At 44.9% G+C, this 10,808-nt stretch overlaps 1 non-coding gene and 1 pseudogene across 1 annotated transcript; one reads left to right on the forward strand and one right to left on the reverse strand.

Moving 5' to 3' along the window:
* Positions 1-1,699: 1,699 nt before the first annotated feature.
* LOC115871739 lies at positions 1,700-1,840 on the forward strand. Its single transcript, XR_004047451.1, has one exon. It is a non-coding gene; the product is annotated as a U4 spliceosomal RNA (small nuclear RNA).
* A 4,469-nt stretch (positions 1,841-6,309) lies between these two features.
* Positions 6,310-6,792, reverse strand: LOC115871630 (annotated as a pseudogene).
* Positions 6,793-10,808: the final 4,016 nt, after the last annotated feature.

Below are 10,808 nucleotides of genomic sequence, written 5' to 3' on the forward strand. Positions count from 1 at the left end.
AAAAAAAAAAAAAAAGGACAAACGAATATGTCTTGGAAGAAGTACAGACAAGGATGGAGAGATTTCATCTCAGGTTATTTGGGGTATCTTGTCAGGAGAAACCGTTTCCTAAAGAAAGACATCATGCTTGGTAAGTAAAGTGTAGTGGGGCACTGGGGGAAAAAACAAAGACCTTTGGGAAGATGGATTGACACAGTGGCTACATCTGTGAGCGCAAACATAAAAACAATTGTGGACATGGCACAGGACTGGGCAGTGGTTCGTTTTTGTTGTTCATAGGGCTGCTAGGAGTTGAAAACAAATGGAAGGCACCTTACAACAATGGATGACAGTTGGTCTTTTCAAGATCTTGTAAGTACAAGAATCTTGGTGGTGTAGTGGCCCCACCTTGGGCTGTGATCCCCATGGTAGGTAGTTGGAGACCACCTGGGCTTTCTACTCCTGTTATAGTCTAGGACCACCTGGGCTTTCTACTCCTGTTATAGTCTAGGAAGCCCACCAGGAGGTCACTGTGAGTCAGCATTGACTCAGTGGCGGGGAGTTTAAGTACAATGCTCTCTGTGATAGGGTAATGTCTATTCACATAAAAGGGAATAGAATTATTATTCAAATTTATGCACCAATCACTAAAGCTAATGATGAAGAAATTGAAAATTTCTACCATGTCTTCAATTGGATACTGATCAAACGTGACCAACTTGAATGGATAATTATCAGTGCAAACGTTGAAAACAGAGGAAGGAACAGTAGTTGGAAAATACAGTTTTGGTGATAGAAAGGAAGCTGGCGATGCCATGGTAGAATTTTGCAAGACGAATCAACGTGTTCATAGTAAATACCTTGTTTCAAAAACACAAGAGGAGACTGACTATACACATGGGCTTCTCCAGATGGAAAACACAGAAATCAAATGGACTACCTCTGTGGGAAGAGATGATGGAGAAGCTTAATATCAGCAGGCCAAAAGAGGTCATGGGCTGACTGTGAACAGACCATCAATTAATCCTACTTAAGTTCAGGTTGAAACGGAAGGAAATGAAAAACAAGTCCATGAGAGTCAAAATACAATCTTGAGTATAACCCTCCCAAATTTCAAGAACAGATTTGATGCATTCAACACTAATGACAGAAGACTTGATGTGGTAGAACATCAAGACCATCATACATGAAGGAAGCAAAAGATTACGTTAAAACAGGAAAGGAAGAAAATATCAAAGTGATGCTAGAAGAGACCCTGAAACTTGCTCTTGATCAGCATAGTTAAGGCAAATGGAAGCAGTGATAAAGTCAAAGAGTTGAGCATGCTCAGCATATCTTAAACCGAAAGAACTGATGAACTATTTGATCTCCAGTTGCCATATTGAAAGATTTTATGGGCAAGATATTGAATGATGCAGGAAGCATCAAAAGAAATGGAAAGAATACACAGAGCCATTATACCAAAAAGTACTAGTCAACATCCAGCTATTTCTAGAGAAAGCATATGATCAAGAACCAATGGTACTGAAGAAAGAAGTCCAAGCTGCACTGATGCCATTAGCCAAAAATGGGGCTCCAGGAATTGATGAAAAGCCAATTGACATGTTTCAACAAGCCGATGAAGCACTGGAAGCACTCATCTATGCCAAGAAATTTGGAAGACAGTTATTTAGCAAACTGACTGTAAGAGATCCATACTCATTCTAAAGAAATGTGCCTTAGCTTTGCGCAGTGGCAATATCGTAGCCAATGAGGTCTACCCAAGGCGCGATTATTGCTAATTGAAAACTTTTCCCAATACCCCGCCACGACGACTTGAAATATAGTTGGCACTGGCAATTTTTGACGGTCTCCATGGAGACTTAAAAAAAAAAAGAAAAAGAAATGTGACTTAACAGAATGATCAAATTAAAAAAAAAGAATCGTCAAATTCTAGAACAATATTATTAATATCACATGCAAGCAAAATCTTACTGCAGATCATCCAAAAGTAGTTGCAGGAGTACATTGACGGGGAGCTGACAGAGGCTCAGGCAGGTTTCAGAAGAGGATGTGGAACTAGGGATATCATTGCTGATGTCAACTGGATCTTGGCTGAAAGGCGAGAATACCAGAAAGATGTGCCTTGTGTTCCATTGACTATGGAAGGCATTGGAGTGTGTGCATAATAACAAACAATGGATAACCTCAAAATGAATGGGAATTCCAAAACATTTCATTGCGAGAGTACGTAAACTGGCAGTTTACAGAAACAGAAGTGTTAAGTAGTAACCCTGTAGTTTAAACATTAACCCTGTAGTTTAAGCATTAACCCCTTAGCTTTGTTCTCTCCCAGGCATGATGTAGCAGCATGAGATGGAGGTGGTCTGTGAGCTCTTCCCCCTGGAAGAGGCTGCAGTTCTTGTCTCAATTTAAAGTATAAGATTTATTTCTGTCTTTGAAATCTCTTTAGTATATTGCTTATGATGCAGCACATGCTGATATAATGCTTGTTTATCCATAACACGTTTCCTTCTGTATTTGGAGAGAGATTTTCTGGGTTGGGAGTAAATATTTGTAGTAACTTTTCCCCAAGAGGAAGCAGATGCAACAAATGAATGGAGCTAGTTAGGAGAGGAGGGGGTAAAAGTGGAGAAAGGAGGAGGACAATTGTGAGGACAGAGAGCAGGGAGAGGACCCTTTTCTGGGAGAGACCTGAGCAGGGCACAGGCAGCCCTTTGGCGGCTGACGCTCCCAGGGCTGGCGAGGGTGAGCCCTCATGCTTTGCTAAAGTCTCACCCACCTCCAGAGACTCTAGTGGGCCATTGGCACCGTGCAGCAGCTTGCATGGTGACTGGTTTAGCCAGGGACACGCTCTTTGAGGAGTCCCAGGAAAATAAGTTGACTCCCTGGCACCCCTGGCTCTCACGGGTCTAACCACATGGATTTCAGGGTTCTGTTTGGGAGCATAGCTCTCCCAGGAAGCAGGGTGAAGGATCCTGGCCTGGCACAATGAACGCCAGCTTCCGGTGCTCCTAGAGGCTACGAGCCCTCCAGCTCCCACCCCCAGCTCCCTGTGCTGGGCGGACTTGAGAAGAGCTCCCAAGTTTCTGGAGCCCTGGCGGCATACTGGGCTCCATGCTGGGCTGCTACCAGAAGGTCGGCAGTTTGAAACCCCCAGCTGCTCGAGGAGAAAGGCAAGGCATTCTACTCCTATGGCAGGAGTCCTGGTGGCATAGTGGCTTATGTGCTGGGCTGCTAACCACAAGGTCAGCAGTTCAAAACCACCAGCTCCCTGGGAGACAGATGAGGCTTTCTACTCTGTAGAGTTACAGTCTCAGAAACCCAGAGGGCAATTCTACCCAGTCCTATAGACATTATGAGTCCAAATTGACTCGGTGGCGGTGAGTTTCCTAAGCTTCTGAAGTGTACATGGGAATCTTGAAAAAAGGCAGAGGAAGGTTCCAAGGGAACCTTTCCAGAACCTTCTGGCAGGGCCAGTAACATTGCCCTGCTTTGTTCTATTCCATCCCTGAACTTGACAAACATAATCACACTTCAAACATAAAGTTGAAAATAAGGATGGCAACATTGTACAAATGTGCTTGATACATTTGGTGTATGGATTGTTGCGTTGTAAGAGCCCTCAATAAAATTACTTATTAAAATAAAAACCCCAAAACATAAACTTTGTTTTGAGGGAGTTATTCTATATGTATGTAAAGAGATTATTCTGATCTCCCCACACCCCAAAAGAGCAAATGACCAGAAAGAGGCTAGTTAGGTGGCCCAGTGGTTAATACACTTGTCTGCAAACGGAAATTGGTGGTTTGAACCCATTAGCTAAGCAGCTGGAGCACGATATGGCACTCTGCTTCCATAAAGATTTCAGCTCTGAAACCCTCGTCCCACAGGGTCACTCGCAGTGAAATCAGCTGAGACGGACGGGACAGCAGTGGGTTGGGATGTTTGGTGAAATGATGCTTACAAAGAGGGGAGAGGGGAACGAAGATCAGCCATTGGCTAATCTTAACATGCCCTGACTGATCTCAACTGACAGAAGTCTGAAAATGGTCCCTAGTTTGTCACCTACCTGTAGACAGGATGCCTTTAGAAATTTGAATTGAAAAACAAAAAACAATGAAAGAAATTTAAATTGTTGACCGGACTAACAAACTAGAAAGCAAAGATCAGGCAATTTGGGGTGGAAAATCTAAAGACAGGATTAATTTTGAGTCAGTACTTTTTCGGGTTTGTATTTTTTTAAAAATCATTTTATTCGGGGCTCATACAACTCTTATCACAATCCATCCATCCATCCATTGTGTCAAGGACATTTGTACACTCATCGCCCTCATCATTCTCAAAATGTATTTGGTTTTGTGAGTAAGACAACACCATGAAATCAAAGCAAGATGTCTCTTACTAATTTCCCTTTGACACATTACTAATCACCACTACAGATTGAGCTATCTACTGCGTTTCCTCTTTGGCTTATTATTGTCTTCTTGCACTGTAAGTGCTACAACATCTTGGTATTTGTCAGGCTTCAGGTACACCAGGCTGAAAAAAAGTTGGGGCTCCGTGGGGCTGACCCTCCCAGGCAACCAGGATGTTGTGATTTCAGAACCTTAAAAATCCAGCTGGCCAAAAATACCTCTCTCTCCTGAACTGCCCTATCATGCTGTCTGAAATTCCTACTGGATCCGTCACTCCTTGACAGCTTCTTGAGAAGTGCTTGTGTTAGTTGGATAAAAGTATTCCATTTCCAGGGAGGGGTGATGTGTCAGTCAGCTGTCACTCTAGTAAGAAGTTACTTCCTTAAAGAAACGTGTTAAGCTAAGAAGACTGGGAGACGTCATGGTGGCATAGTGGTTATGCACTGGGCTAGGGTCCACAAGGACAGAAGTTCAAAAAACTACCAGCCACTCCAGGGTAGAATGATAAGGCTTTCTACTCCTGTAAAGCATTAAAGTCTCAGAAACTCAAAGGGACAGTTCTACCATGTTCTATAGGGTCACACTATGAGTCAGCATTGACTCAATGGCAGTGATTTTTTTTCTTTCTATTTTTTTGTATCGGCATATCCTTCACATATCATATAATTTAATCATTCCGTCATATTAAGGAGATTAGTGCAACCATCACCACAATCCATTTCAGGGCATTTTCTTCTTTCTTGTATTTACTGTTGTTAGCTTCCCATTTCCCTCCCACCTCCCTTGCCCTGCCCCTGTCAAGTTACTCTCTACGATTTCATATACAGAAAATCATACAAAACAAAACACAATCATACAAAGCAAACAAACAAATTTTGGAAAACCCAACAACAATGACTGATAAATATAGAAAAACCTCAATCAAAGAGAAAGCAGATTGTTAAATCTACAGAGACAGTAAGTTGGATTAATGGCTTTTTGGGGTTCTGGCAGGAGACGTTGGGGAGAACTGGGGAGCTAATAACAATGAGTATAAGAATGAGGAAAATGTTCTAAAATTGATTGTGGCAATGATTGTACAACTCTTCTTGATATGATTGAACTACTGAATGATATGATAGATGGACTATAGGTCAACAAAACTGCTTAAAAGAGGGAAAAAGAAGAAAATACTAAAAACTGAAACAACTTTAAAATGGGTCAAAAGGTGATCAAATGGTTGGGTATTAATTTTAACCTACCTACATCTCCCATAATTTACTTTCCAATGCGCTCTGCTGATAGCAAGACCTATAAGCTTTTCTTTCTTTGCTTTTTAAAAATTAAAAATATATATAACTAAAGAGCATTTATTTTTAGCTAGAATTTTTTTTTTTAAACATTTTATTAGGGGCTCATACAACTGTTATCCCAATCCATACACACATCAATTGTGTTAAGCGCATTTGTACATCGTTTCTCAAAATATTTTCTCTCCATTTAAACCCCTGACATTAGGTCCTCATTTTTCCCCTCCCTCCCCGCTCCCCCCTCCCTAGAATTTTTATCTTAAGGATGTAACTAAAAGTTGTTTCCACCCACCCTATTATCTTGCAGAAGGGTTAGAATGGTGAATGTCATAAAGTGGATGTGAACATGTGGAAGGTTTGGAACTGACATGAACTGACAAGGAAGAGCTTGTCAGCCATGTTAAAATGTTTAAGGAAAAAAAAAGAAGAAGAAAGAAAAGGTGGGGGGAGAGGGAGGCAACAGGAAGTTCAGATTGAACAAAATCCTCACATTTCATGGGACACATTCAATCCTGACTCCCGTGTTCGCACGACGTACACAGGACTACTGTAATACAAACCCCACTACAGCACACCAGACACGGCTGTGCCAGCCCACCCCTCCCCAGATGTGTCCAGCTCAACTATTTCCCAGCTTGCTGAGCCTGCAGAGGAAGGAGCACGGCGATCTTCTCCTTCATCCAGTCTGTGGTGAGGCTGGCCTGTCTGGGTACCAGCTCCGTAAACTAGACAGCGGAGGTCCGCCAGATCTTCCATAATATCCAACACCTGGCTGGCGGCGTGTGTAATTGAGAGACTTTTGGGCTTCATTCTCTTCAGATGCCCTGCCTACATTTTACAAACGCCTTCCATGCCTTCATTCATAGATTCGGAGGCAGCGTAAGTTCTACCTCCTGGCCTTTGTTGGCTGGACTAGCAAGACATCGTGCCACTCTTTCGTTGCAGCCGCTGACGCGATCACTGCTTAGCTGCCACGCCGCCAACAGCCAATCCCTGTGAGCTTTTCTAATGTGCAGCAGTGTACTGACCCAGTTACGGCCCCCTTTCCTGCCCGGGACAGCCACGCACTGATGACGAACCATGAGCTCGTTTTCCTGACGAACCATGAGCTCGTTTTCCGTGTTCTATGCCATCAGTCACGAGGTTGTGAATCCCCGGGACATCATTTGGGCCTCGTGCTGATGACCTTTTTCGTTATCAGTGTCTTCTTGCATCTAGGTCCTTGTCCTTGTCTTGCTGTTGACAGGGATTTTGTTTTTGTTTTTTTATTTAGGGTTTTAATGACAGGGTCTCTATATAATGTATCTTTGGGGGAAGAAAAGACACCCTCCTGCTAGGCCTGGAGGTCCCTGGGGAGCAGAAGCAATAAAGCACTGGACTGTTAATTGCAGACCGGGTGGCTTGAACCACCTAGAGATGTATCAGAAGAAAGGCCAGGCGATCTGCTTCCAAAGGTCATGGCCTTGAAGACACCCCGACGGGCAGGTCCACTCTGCACACCGGAGCTCACCCTGGTCAGCATCGACTCAGCCGCGACTGGCTTGGACTCTGGACCTTGGTGCCCTCTTCTGCAACATCAGAGGGTGATTTTGCAGGTCACCTTCTGGACCTGGAGTTTCTTACCACCCAACTCACTGCTGTGGAGTCAGCTCTGCCGCATAGAAACCTGACCGTGCAGGGTAGAGCAGCCCGTGGGTTTCCGAGGCTGGAGCTGGTTATGGGAATAGAGAACGTCATCCGTTTCCCTCGGAGCAGTTGGTGATTTCAAATCCCTGACTGTGTCAGTCTGGGTACATTAGAGACACAAAGCCACAGAAACTCATGTATAAGAGAGAGTTTTATATAAAGGTTAAGTGTGCGTCAAACATTTCAACCCAGTGCTGCCCAAGCCCACAAGTCCAACATTAGCCCATTAACCCATATGTCTGACACCAGTCCACCAAGTCCTCCTCCATCTCACAAAACAGACGCAATGATGCCGACTGCAAGAGGAAAGCCGAGTCAGTGAACGTGTAAGCATCTCAGCGCTGGCAGGGGTCTCCACACGGCTGCTCCAGCACCCAGGGCTGCATCGGGGTAGGTCCATGTGGCTTCTCCTCAAGGATGTCTTGCAGGAAAGTGAGCCTTGCCAGCTAAAGCAGGGAACTGGCTAAAGCAGCTGCACCCTGGCCAACCATCAGAAAGCAAGAGACCGAGAAATAGAAAAGCGAGGCTCACTGAGCCATTTATCCCTCCACCCTTCAATTAACCCCACGTGTTTATCGGCCAGGTTGGCGCAATAAATTAACTACCTCACTGACCTTGTGGTTTATAGCCCAAAGCGTAACCTACCACACCACCAGGGCGCCTGGGTGTTAGTCATAGTTGCTAGGAACTCACAGGTACTCACGGAACAGGAAAGAGCTTTGGGAGCTGCACCAGGGTCTGTGGTCCTAACCCCACCCCCCACTCCCACCCCAGCCTGCTGCTGTGACTCTGCTGTGTCGTTTTCTGAAGGATTTCCCTGGTGTGTTCCCCTAAGGCCTGGTGCCTTTGAACTGCCCTTGCAAGGGAGGAGTTGCGTGTGATAATCTACTTTGTTTAATTTTAGGTTATTGTTTCTGTTGTCAAGCTCCAAGTACTTTAATGAATGCTCCTATTGTTCTCATGCCCAGAGCTTTTCCCCCCAAAAGATCAGCACGTTAGAAAATAAAATAATGGGTATAATTTTGCCCACCTCTCAAGACATAAACAAAACCCCCAAACATTGTAATTCTGACCATAGTAACCACACAGAACAGGGTAGAATGGCCCCTGTCAGTTTCTAAGACTATACCTCTTTATGGGAGTAGAAAGTCATGTCTTTCTCCCAGAGAGTGGCTGGTGGTTTTGAACTACTGACCTTGTGGTTGGCAGCCCAATGCATAACCACCACTCCACCAGAGCTCCCATGTACCACATTGCAGGTTTTTTGTCCCCCAGGGGTGGTTATAGATCCATCATTGTGATCAGTTCCTCCTTTCTCCCCCTTGCCCCACCCTCCCCATATCCTCCTCGGATCGCTACTCCCATTACTGTTCCTGAGGGGTTTGTCCTGGATTCCGTGTGTCCAGCGCTCTTATCTGTACCAATGTACTCTGGTCTAGATGGATTTGTAAGGTAGAACTGGGTCATGATATTGGTGGGGCGGTGAGGGAGCATTCAAGAGCTAGAGGAAATGTATGTTTTATCCGTGCTATACTGCACCCTGGCTGACTCAGCCCTTCCTTGTGACCCTTCTGTGACGGAATGTCCAAATGTCTACAGATGGGCTTTGGGTCTCTACTCCGACCCCGCTCATTTGCATTGATATAATTGTTTGTTTTGGATCTTTTAATTGATACCTGATACCTGATCCCATTGACACCTCGTGATCACACGGGTTGGTGTGCTTCGTCCATGTGAGCTTTGTTGCTTCCCTGCTAGATGGCTGTTTGTTTAACTTCAAACTGTTAAGACCTCAGACACTATATCTTTTGATAGCTGGGCACCATCTGCATTTCTTCATCACATTTGCTTATGTACCCATTTATTTATTTATAATCATTTTATTTGGGGCTCGTACAATTCTTATCACAATCCATACATATATCCATTGTGTGTCAAGCACATTTGTACATATGTTGTTATCATCATTCTCAAAACATTTGCTTTCTCCATGAGCCCTTGATATCAGCTCCTCATTTTTCCCCCTCCCTCATGAACCCTTGATATTTTATGAATTATTATTATTTTGTCATATCTTACACTGTCCTACATCTCCCTTTACCCACTTTTCTATTGTCCATCCCCCAGGGAGGAGGTGATATGTATATCCTTGTAATCGGTTCCCCCTTTCTACCCCACCTTCCCTTCACCCTTCCAGTATCGCCACTCTCACCAGTGGTCCTGAAGGGATCATCTGCCCTGGATTCCCTGTTTCCAGTTCCTATCTGTACCAATATGCACCTATTTATATGTTAACTTCTTGATGCTTCATTTATATTGATAATATTTTAGTCAAAATCATTGTTCGACACATATTGGATTGGGTGCTATATTAAGCCTAGCCCTGCTGGAGGAAGCCAGTATAGCCCGCCCTCATTCCAGAGGTATTCTTGGGGGGAGGGGGGCGTGTCCTACTCCAGGCATCCTGGCTCTGTCCCCCTTGGCCGCGTGGACTTGGGTCAGGTGGTGTGTCTTCTATGAACCTCAGTTATTTCCCTCTGAAAAAAGCTACCTCCCTACCTACCTTCTCGGGTTGTTGAAAGGAGGAACTGAACTTCCACATGCCAAGGGTTTACCTAGAGCTCTCCGCTCTTGAACAACAAGGAACTGCAGCTTAATGTGCTGTCACTCCCTGCCGGTACATACACTGAAGAGGCAGGTCACCTGATGCTTGCAATTGAGGAATGTCAGACAAATCCCTGCTTTGTCATAATGTCCCTACCCAGGGTTTGGCACTTCAAATGCCACCAGGAAAGATACTTCCTGATGTCTCCGTGCCACAGGCAGAGGACAACATCGCAGTGAGTCACCTTTGAGAGACTGGGTAGTAGCTGTCTTGAGGGCCGGCTACAAGGGACAAAGGGTCACAGGCAAGGAAGACCAGAGCCCTGCTGAGAGGCGTGGTCTAGCTGATGCTCAATGTTACTTAGCTATTCAAAACTCAACAGAACTTATTTATTTAAATACAGAGTTTCGGGCTGCCCCAATAGTGTTCTTAAGGTCCCTTAATGGTGCCGTTTACACTTGACTTGTAACCTAGGGGGGGCAGTGAGAATCCATCCAGCGGCACGGTGGGAGGACAGCCGGTGATGTGCTTCAGTCAAAACGACAGCCAACTTTCTTTACTGCATCGGCTGGGAGAACGAAGACCGTTCTCAGCAACCAGACCATGGACATTGCAGAACATGCCAGCATTTGCCTGACTGGGGCGCACAGGTATTGTGAAGGGCCTCAGAGGAAGCCTGCAGAGGGACCTCACTCACATCAACATAGAGCTCCTTGGAAAGGAAAAAGAAGCAGCTTCGCATTGACAAACGGAAGGGAGATAGAAAGGATCGGCAGGGTCTGCAGTCACGGAGAACACAGGATCGAGGGGCTGACTGACACGGGGGGGGGG

Source organism: Echinops telfairi, unplaced genomic scaffold (assembly GCF_000313985.2).
Source record: "Echinops telfairi isolate 266 unplaced genomic scaffold, ASM31398v2 ScPeMD7_7400;HRSCAF=8409, whole genome shotgun sequence".
Classification (NCBI taxonomy): Eukaryota; Metazoa; Chordata; class Mammalia; order Afrosoricida; family Tenrecidae; genus Echinops; species Echinops telfairi.